The sequence below is a fragment of the Triticum urartu genome, chromosome 7A (assembly GCF_056163025.1).
Source record: "Triticum urartu cultivar PI428250 chromosome 7A, HENAU_Tu73, whole genome shotgun sequence".
Taxonomy (NCBI): domain Eukaryota; kingdom Viridiplantae; phylum Streptophyta; class Magnoliopsida; order Poales; family Poaceae; genus Triticum; species Triticum urartu.
The window spans coordinates 54,259,095-54,268,446 of record NC_141879.1 but is presented as its reverse complement, the minus strand read 5'-3'; the positions used below and the strand labels follow the sequence as shown (position 1 = coordinate 54,268,446).

Below are 9,352 nucleotides of genomic sequence, written 5' to 3'. Positions count from 1 at the left end.
TGCGAAGATTCCATGATTGGTACATGAAAACCTGCAGAGAGTCTGAGGGGACGGATACTTTGTATCTGAGAGTTAAAGAGGAGCACGACCTCATTGGAATTGATCTGTTGTATCTTCCATTTGAGGAGTTCTTCCAGTTCTTCAATCAAAAGGCCCTCGATAAATTAACGGTCACTTGCTACTGTCTGTAAGTACTACTTCTGTCATTAAGTCTCTATATATAGCTCAGCTCTTTCATTGCATGTATTTATAATTATCCTTACTATATTATGCTGATTGAAGATCGTCGAGTGCAGAAAAGCAGAAATGTATGATATTGGGTTCATTAACACAAATCTCATAGATCAATTTCAGGTTAAAAAGAGCGCCAAAGATGCCGAGGCCAACTTGCTCAAATCATTGATAATAAATCAAAACAAATATAAAATACTCTTTCCTTACAACTTCGAGTGAGTGTTACTGTCTTGTGCATATTCGGTTTCCCTTATTACTCGAGCGATTTTATAGTAATGTAATTGATGAGTTATGCATGCGTGCGCAGCTTCCACTATATTCTCTTGGAGATTAAGCTTGAGCGGGGACTAGTAACCGTCTTAGACTCGAGACGAAAAGATCCCGAGACCTATGCGGACATGACTAAAATTCTCAACAAGTTCAATCGATCATTATCGCACCATATCGGCAACTTTTTGTTCATTTCCTGATATCTCAAGTAATAATTATTTTCTTTGTCTTGCAGGGTTTGGAAAAAGTTCACCGAAGAAGCTCCGGGACTGCCGAAGGAGCTGCGATATACATACCCAAAAGTAAGTAAGAAATAAGCGGGGCTACTCTAAAAGACAATTTGATGTGCGTAAGAAATAATATTCACAATTTCATTTTATTACACCATCATTTCTGTTGAGTTTCATTCATATATATGTATTAACCCCCTTATTCAAATTAGACGTGGGAGATGCGGAATCAACTCCTACCAGAAGATCGCATGAAAGCAATTCAGGAGGAATTAGCGGGATTCTTTCTTGACCACGTCATCAATAAAGCCGGAGAATACCATGTGGAACTTGATTTCAGATGCTAGGGGATTGTAAGAGATCTTACATATTGTATATGTATGTAGCCAGTAGCGTCGGATAGATAATACAAAAACTTGTTGTTCGACCAATCTCTCGGAGAAGGAGAGGTTGATCACTTCTCTCGGTATGCATGACAAACTTCTGTACTTAATGGTTTCCTTCATTTTCTTACTAGCTAGCGTGTCGAGGGCCTCTCTATATGTATAGTACGTAGCGTCGATCAAGCACGGAGATAAGAGAGGACACTTATCTCTATTAATTAATTAGCTACCTAACACAATATATGAAACACCTTAATTAACCATACAAAACCCCCAAATCCATGCCCCCTTCAAAAAAAAACAAAAACCCTAGCCCCTGCACAGCTGACGCGTGGATGCCTATTGGTCCCGGTTGGTGCCAGCAACCGGGACTAAAGGGCCTCCTGCCTGGGCTCGCAGCACCGGCCACGTGGAGGCCCATCTGTCCCGGTTCGTATAAGAACCGGGACTAAAGGCCTAGGCATTAGTAACGGCCCTTTAGTCTCTGTTCCCCAACCGGGAACAGGGACAAATGGCCCTTTTTCTACTAGTGGATGGTCGTTACTCCTTCTTCCCCTAGTGCATAACAAAGGTCTAGCACAAGGAGAAGAAGGAGAAACAGCCCCCGCGACAACAGTCGGGATTCTTCTTCTCTCATATATGGTGCATACTTTCTCCCTCACTCATTTTTTGACTGTCATGTATGAAGCCTCGACATACTTAAAGTCAACTCGAAATGTCATTTAATTATCTTTCTAGAAAATCCAGGCCACTCAATGTTTCCTACATATTCTAGCACAAGTCATGCCAAAATTCATGGAAAAAATCCGGCATGACTTTTGCTAAAAAAAGAACATATCGAGCGCCTGAAATTTGCCGGAACGGAAATTAATCAACACTTCAGCAAAACATAGGCCACTCGGAGGTGTTCCCTGCAAACATGGCACTTGGGCAAGCACATATCCTATTTGAGCAACACTAGACCAACATGTTTATATCTACATCATATGAGCATTCAAACTTGATGGCCATTGCATTTCAATGGTTCAAAATATGAACAAAAACATTTCAAAATGTCTTATATATAATCCTAACATAACTAAATTTGCCAATATAGGTCTCTCTCCCTAAACTAGTTCTATTAAGCACTAAGTAAATAAACTAGTTCTATTAAGTATTTACTAAATAAACTAATTCTATTAAGCACTTACTATAAATAAACTAGTTCTATTAACGACTTACTCAACAAACTATTTCTATTAAACACTTACTAAAAACAGTAAAAAAAACTACATTATACAAGAACAGATCAGTGAGGAGAGATGGAGGGAGGCAGGAGGGGGTGGGAGGAGGAGGGGGAGGAGGGCGGTGGGAGGAGGGAAGAGGAGGGAGGAGAGAGGAGGTTGGTGGGAGGAGGGCTGCCAGAGGAGGAGGGGGAGGGTCACGGCCGGACGAGGGAGGAGTGCGCGGCCTGAGGAGGGAGGAGGAGGGAGGAGGGTCGCTGCATACCGAGGAAGGAGGAGCGAACGACGGCGGCGGGGAGGGCTGAACATCCGCAGCGGTGGACGACGGGGTGCGTGGGAGAGTGGGAGTGGGGGAGAGTGAGGGGCGGGCGGGGCGGAGAAGATAAACTACTTAGTAGTAGCGCGTGTTAGGAGAAAGCGCTACTACTAAACTACCTAGCAGTAGCGCGTTTCAAAGGAAAGCGCTACTACTATACTTAGCATGGCGGCAATGGTGGGGCAATTTTAGTAGTAGCAGCCTTTGCCACAGACGCGCTACTACTATGTGTATAGCAGTAGCGCCTTCTGCTGACACGCGCTACTACTAAGTAGCAGTAGCGCCACCTTTTATCCAACATTATTGCTAATGTTCTATGTATAAGGTTTTCCCTAGTAGTGACCCGCTAACACCATACCTATTTATAGCTGACATTTGCAACAGATTCTAAGCAGAACATATGATTTAGAGTTTTTGAAACATCCAATACAAAAGGGAGCACCACTGCCGGCTTTACAATACTTGAGCGACACACTACCTTGCTATTGATCCAAACTGCACGGTGGCATTACAAAGGATGTAGAGCTCTTAAGCATGTTATCAAAAACTGGACAGTTGCATCTATAGACCGTCCAGAGTAATCTAGACAACCATCAGCCAGCCCAAGGACTACACAGAGACATATCAGGGCAAGTTAAACACCAAGGATAACATGGCACACAAGCAGTGTTGTGTTGATGTAGGTTGTGACTAGTGGTCGGCCCTTGAAATCGTTCATAATATTTCTATGCGTTGTAACAGGCATCTTGGGTGGGAAAAAATGGGATTAGGTGATATTACTGCACGATCAAGCTCTCTACAACATTTCATTCAGGTTGATCGGTAATTGACAGGTCCTGCGATATGGATGCTTGTGTCACTGCTTGTATCCTAGGGTTGGCTAGGAACAACCGAGTTTTCAATAGCAATTAGCAACGACAAACAAATTGAAAGAGAACACTGACTAGGGATCTAAGACTAGGGGCTCAAAATGAAGGAGAACACTGCTAAAATTGATCGCTGAGGATCTAAGACTATGGACTTGCAGATCAAAAAAATTAAAATCTTAGATGATGGAATGGGGAACCAAGCTATAGATTTTTCTTAAAGGGGAATAGAGAGTTACTTACTCATTGCATAATCTCGTTGCAAGATGGTCTTCGGTCCATGAACTAAATATCTGGCCTTCTAATTGCATCTCAGACAACACTTCACAGGGCTGTAGGCATCCAGGACCCGTCTCGCTCGAATCGCTTGGATTAGTGGGCCTAGCGCATTAAGGTGATCCCTGGAGGACACACCATGTGGCTAGCCCGTGCTTCCTTTGCTATGGGCAGCCATGGTCACTTGCCTCGCTATTGCTGATACCCACTTTTGCAACTGAACAAGGGAATATGTTAAATCTTCAGATCCATCACACCCCTATTCCAGCCAAAACCACTCAAATCCCCATGTCAATCTCACTCAACATCTAGGGTTTCAACACTTTAGAAACCATACCAGAGAAAGAACACAAAATCGCGAAAAATTGGAAGGGGAGAAAGCTTGCCTTGGGCTGCGGATGGGGAGGAGATGCGGTGCTGCAGTGAGGAGTAACAGGTGGCCGAGCGCAGCTGCTCTGGCGGCTGGGTAGATCTTAGATGAGAGGAGATAGAAATGACACGAAAGGGCAGCCGTGTTGTGTCTCACGTGTTGAAGAAACTAGACGGGGGCATATTAGTCAACTCAGATTATAATAAGAGTGGATCATCTACGAGACCGGGTTTTGTGGGGGTCGACAACAAGGGCTTGAGTGGGGGACTAGCATTATTTGGCATGAATAGCTCGTGGTGGAGATAAGCCGGCATCAACTCACTACCGGAATAACCCTATATGCCTACGGCCTTATCTATGCCGACGGCTTTTTGTCGGGGCCGTCGGCATAACTCGAGCTACGCAGACGGCCTGGGAAAAGCCGTCGGCATAGAGAAGCCGTCGGCATACCTCCATCTATGCCTACGGCAGCCGTAGGCATAGTTAGGCCGTCGGCATATATCGATCTATGCCTACGGTGGCCATAGGCATAGTTAGGCTGTCGGCATAGATGTGGCCCTGGTGGCCCAGGGACAAACGGCAGGCTGACGCCGTCAAATCTATGCCGACGGCTCTGATGGCGGCCGTCAGCATAGATATTATCTATATTTTTTTACTAGGAGCTGCCACGTGGCAGATCTATGCCGACGGCAAAGCCGTAGGCATAGTTTTCCATCTATGCCTACGGCCTTGCTGTAGGCATAGCCCCGCCACGTGGCACCTCCTGGCAGCCCCTGGCCGAGAACTATGCCTACGGCATGGCCGTAGGCATAGATATTATTTGTTTTTATTTTAAATTATTTTTATTTTTTAAGTTAAATTTTGTTTAATTTAAATCTAACTTATCTAAACTTAAACATACACAAATTATACATCGATTTAGGGTAGAATTTTCCATAGATTATGAATATCCAGTTTGTTTTTGTTTTTGAGTATGTTAGAAATGTGGCCTCCTGTACTTTTGCATATAGGTCCTTCTGCTTTATTAAAATCATAAGTAATTGATACTTGGATTGATTTTGATGAAATTCATATGGTTTTTTATCAGAATCTTGAAAGGATTATGTGCTATACTATGTTTCAAATTTGAACAAACTTAAATCATGTTTGCTTCATCAGACTGTTTCAAGGATTGTGGTGGCGGGTGCAAAGGCAACTGGCTCAGGAGTGTGACCCTTCATGGACGCCAATGCCGTTGTCACTTGGAGGGAGGAAACGGCCATGTCGGGTTGACACGAAGGGAATCTTATGGTGGGTTTGTCCCAGACCTTGTTCTCAAGTGTTCCTATGGGCCGACCTATCACAACCAGGTGAAAACGTCCATTGGTCAAAGATCGTCCGGTGAAAGTCAAAGGCGTAGATTTCCGGGTCAACTTGTCCAGGGTTCGGCTGACCGGGGGCCTTGGGGGGGGGACAATGCCACCAGAGCATCGCGCCGAGTCCTCATACATGTCGAAAGATGTGGTGCCATGTCTAAAGAGGCAATACGCGGCTCTGGTGTGAGGTTTGCCCTCATGAACGGCGATGCAATCGAAGTAATCCTTCTGCGGTTTTGGCGTTGCATGAATATTCCTGAACACTTGAAGCGTAATCAATTCATGAGATTTTTACACAGTGCAGACACATATGATATAATATGTGTGGCAATTTCTTATATTTTTGTAAGATGCAGGAGTATGTGAAAAAATCCCCCACCATGGATTGTTCTTCGCATGTCTACGAGTGTGGTCGGGGGTCTTTGGGGGCTAGCTATGCCATCAAATCTTGCGCCAGGTCCTCTTACATGTCTGGAAGTGTGCTGTCAGGTGCAAACAAACGACACGCGGCTCCGGAATGTGACCCCCTTCACGGAAGGCGCTGCCGCCGACACTTGCAGGGGGGAATGGCCGCATCGGGTCGACATGAGGGGGGTCCGCTAGTGTGTTGGGCCCAGACCTTGTTTTGAAATGTTCCTATGGGCTGACCTATCACAACCAGGTGGAAAAGTACGTTGGTCAAAGGCGGTTCGGTGAAAGTCAAAGGCCTAGGCTAGGATTAGGTCGGTCGGGGGCCTTGGGGGTATCAATGGTACCCAAACTTGCATTGTGTCTTAATATATGTATACAAGTGCGATGGAGGGTTGAAATAGCCAATGGAGGAACGGGCAACGCATTTCATTCACAAACCAGACACGTTCTCTCTCGATAGATAGATACTAACTCGAAGATGCTGCAGTTTACAAGCGGCCTCCGGTCAGGCTTTTGCGAAACGCGCTCAAACTTTTACCACACCCTACAAGGGGCATATGAAGACACTGTGCCCGGTCCCGGGGATTTCCGGCATCGTATGATTTTCCACAGATTTTTACGGCTTGATCTGGCATGCCACCAAGGTACATTCGCCCCCGAGTTGTGGGGCTCCTCCTTCTTTGGTTGCACTAGGCCTATGCATGCTGCAAAGACATCATATATGATTTTACAAACCACTTCTGGACATCATTTCAGGTGGCCGTCGTGCAGATCTGCAATTCCCCGCACTGAAACCCTACGGATGCAGTAAATTTCTCAAATAATCCAGGCGGGCCCGAAAAATGCCATGTCCTGGCACGTGTCATAAAATGGCCCCCTTTGAGAGCATGAGAATTTTTGAGGTCAACGGAGCAACAGGCAGCGCAGTTCCTTCACAAACCGAAACATTCTCTCTCTATAGCAAGATACTAACTCGAAGATGGTGCAGTTTACAAGTGGCCGCCGGTCAGACTTCTGCGAAACGCGCTCAAATTTTACCACACCTTACAAGGGCCATATGACGACACCGTGCCAGGTCCCGAGGATTTCCGACATCGTATGATTTTTCGTGGATTTTTACGGCTAGATCTGACATCTCGTCGAGGTACATTCGCCCCTCCCCGTGGTGGGGTTGCTCCTCCTTTGGTTGCACTAGGCCGACGCATACTGCAAAGACATCATATATGATTTTACAAACCACTTTTGGACATCATTTCAGGTGGCCGCTGTGCAAATATGTGATTTCCCGCATTGAAACCCTACGGATGCAGTAAATGTCTCAAATATTCCAGGCGTGCCTGAAAAATGTCATGTCCTGGCACGTTTCATGAAATGGCCCCCTTTGAGAGCATGAAAATTTTCGAGGTCAACGGAGCAACGGGCAGCGCAGTTCCTTCACAAACCGAAACATTATCTCTCTATAGCAAGATACTAACCCAAAGATGGTGCGGTTTACAAGTGGCCGCCGGTCAGACTTCTGCGAAACACGCTCAAATTTTTACCACACCTTACAAGGGCCATATGACGACACCGTGCCAGGTCCCGAGGATTTCCGGCATCGTATGATTTTCCGTGGATTTTTACGGCTAGATCCGACATGCCGCCGAGGTACATTCGCCCCCAGTGGTATGGCTCCTCCTCCTTTCGTTGCACTAGGCCTACGCATACTGCAAAGACATCATATATGATTTACAAACCACTTATTGACATCATTTCAGGTGGCCGCCGTGCAGATCTGCATTTTTCCACATTGAAGCCCTGCAGATGCAGTAAATGTCTCAAATATTCCAGGCGGTCCCAAAAAATGCCATGCCCGGGAACGTGTCATGAAATGCCCCCCTTTGAGAGCACGAGAAGTTTCGAGGTCAACGGAGCAACGGGCAACACACTTCCTTCATAAACCGGACACGTTCCCTCTCGATGGCCAGATACTAACTCGAAGATGGTGCAGTTTACAAGTGGCTGGATCCGGCATGCCGCTGTGATCCTCCTATCCCCTCACAGATCGCCGGCAGCCGGGTCCGCCGGACCTCGTCCTGCCGCGTCCATCCATGCGTCAGGATCCGCTCCTTCCGTCCACCCACAACCCTACCACGTGGCTAGGATTTCGATGGCCTCCACCTCTAGCGCTGCTCCGATGGCGGCGAGGCCAGAGGACGCCAGACCCTTCACCGGCGTGGACGCGGTTAGCACTTGCCCTCCTTCAGCGGTCCAAGAGAGTAAAAAAATTTAGAAGAAAAACAAAAGGGAGAACACAATTGCATGAGCTTGATTCCTATTGGTGGAAACGTTTGTGCCACGGATCGATGACGTGGCGCATATCCATCCATCTAGCTCTCCACCCCACATCCATCCAGCCATCCATCCATCCATCTAGAGAAAAGGACAAAAAAAAGAGCCCACGAGATAGAGCCCACCCAACTCCACCGAACGCCTCCTCCCTCTCTGTCTCGCGACCTCGCTCCTCGCTCCTCTCTCCCCCACGAACCCCTCTCCCTTGCCGCCGCCACCACCCACGCCGGCCTATTTCGGTGAGCTCCGGCGACGGGAAGCACTCCCCCGAGCTCCCCAAGCTCCACGCCTCCTTCCCCTCCGTCCAGAATCAGCGCTCCCGCCCTCCATCGTCCCCCGTGCTAGCTAGGGTTTCGGCCGCCACCTCACCTCCGGCGACGGCGAGGCCAGCGGGCGGCGGGTCAGGCACCGGCGAGCTCCCGAGCCCCTCTCTCTCTCGATCCAAGCCCCTCTCTCTCGATCCCGAGCCCCTATCTCTCGATCCCCTTCTCTCTTTTGTCGCCTCACATCGCCGCCTCGGTCGCCGGCCGATTCCAGCCTACTCCGGCGAGCTCTGTCGCTGAGCTAGCTACCCAGGGCTCCCCGTTGAGCCGCTCTACCTCCTCCACTCATTCGATTCGCTTCTCCCTGCCGCCCGTGGTCGCCCCCATCGGTTCTCCCTCTCTAGGGTTTCAGTGGTGGGGAGAGGTTTGTCGTCGGCGTGCTCTTGCTCGTGGATCTAGTCGCCTGCGCCACCTCCCGTGCCTCCTTGTGCACCAGCGCCTCCTGGGTTTTGCCTGTGGTGCTACTGCCCCAGATCCGTCAGCATCGACTACCTTATCGCCTGCCACCGTGCGACGGCGGTGATTTGGCCACACCGCAACCATGGTGGTGGCGTTGCTTATGGTAAGCTCCTCAATCCCTCTGCTCCCCTGCTCGTACTACTCTCTTCGGGCATGTCATGGTCGATTTGATGCTGCTCCGCGTGTCCTGTTAGTGCTTGGTGAAGGTTGGCTCACCTATTATTAGCTCAATTGATTACTGTGCTATCTTTATGGATTTGGCAATGTTGACTTTGGTCTACTTATGCTCCTGCTGCTTTACATGT

General features: G+C 48.0%; 1 long non-coding RNA gene across 1 annotated transcript; it reads left to right on the top strand.

Moving 5' to 3' along the window:
- Window positions 1–6,241: 6,241 nt before the first annotated feature.
- Window positions 6,242–7,587, top strand: LOC147957667 (uncharacterized). Its single transcript, XR_015611749.1, has 3 exons — window positions 6,242–6,578; window positions 6,691–7,078; window positions 7,193–7,587. It is a non-coding gene; the product is annotated as an uncharacterized LOC147957667 (long non-coding RNA).
- The last annotated feature ends 1,765 nt before the right edge of the window (window positions 7,588–9,352 follow it).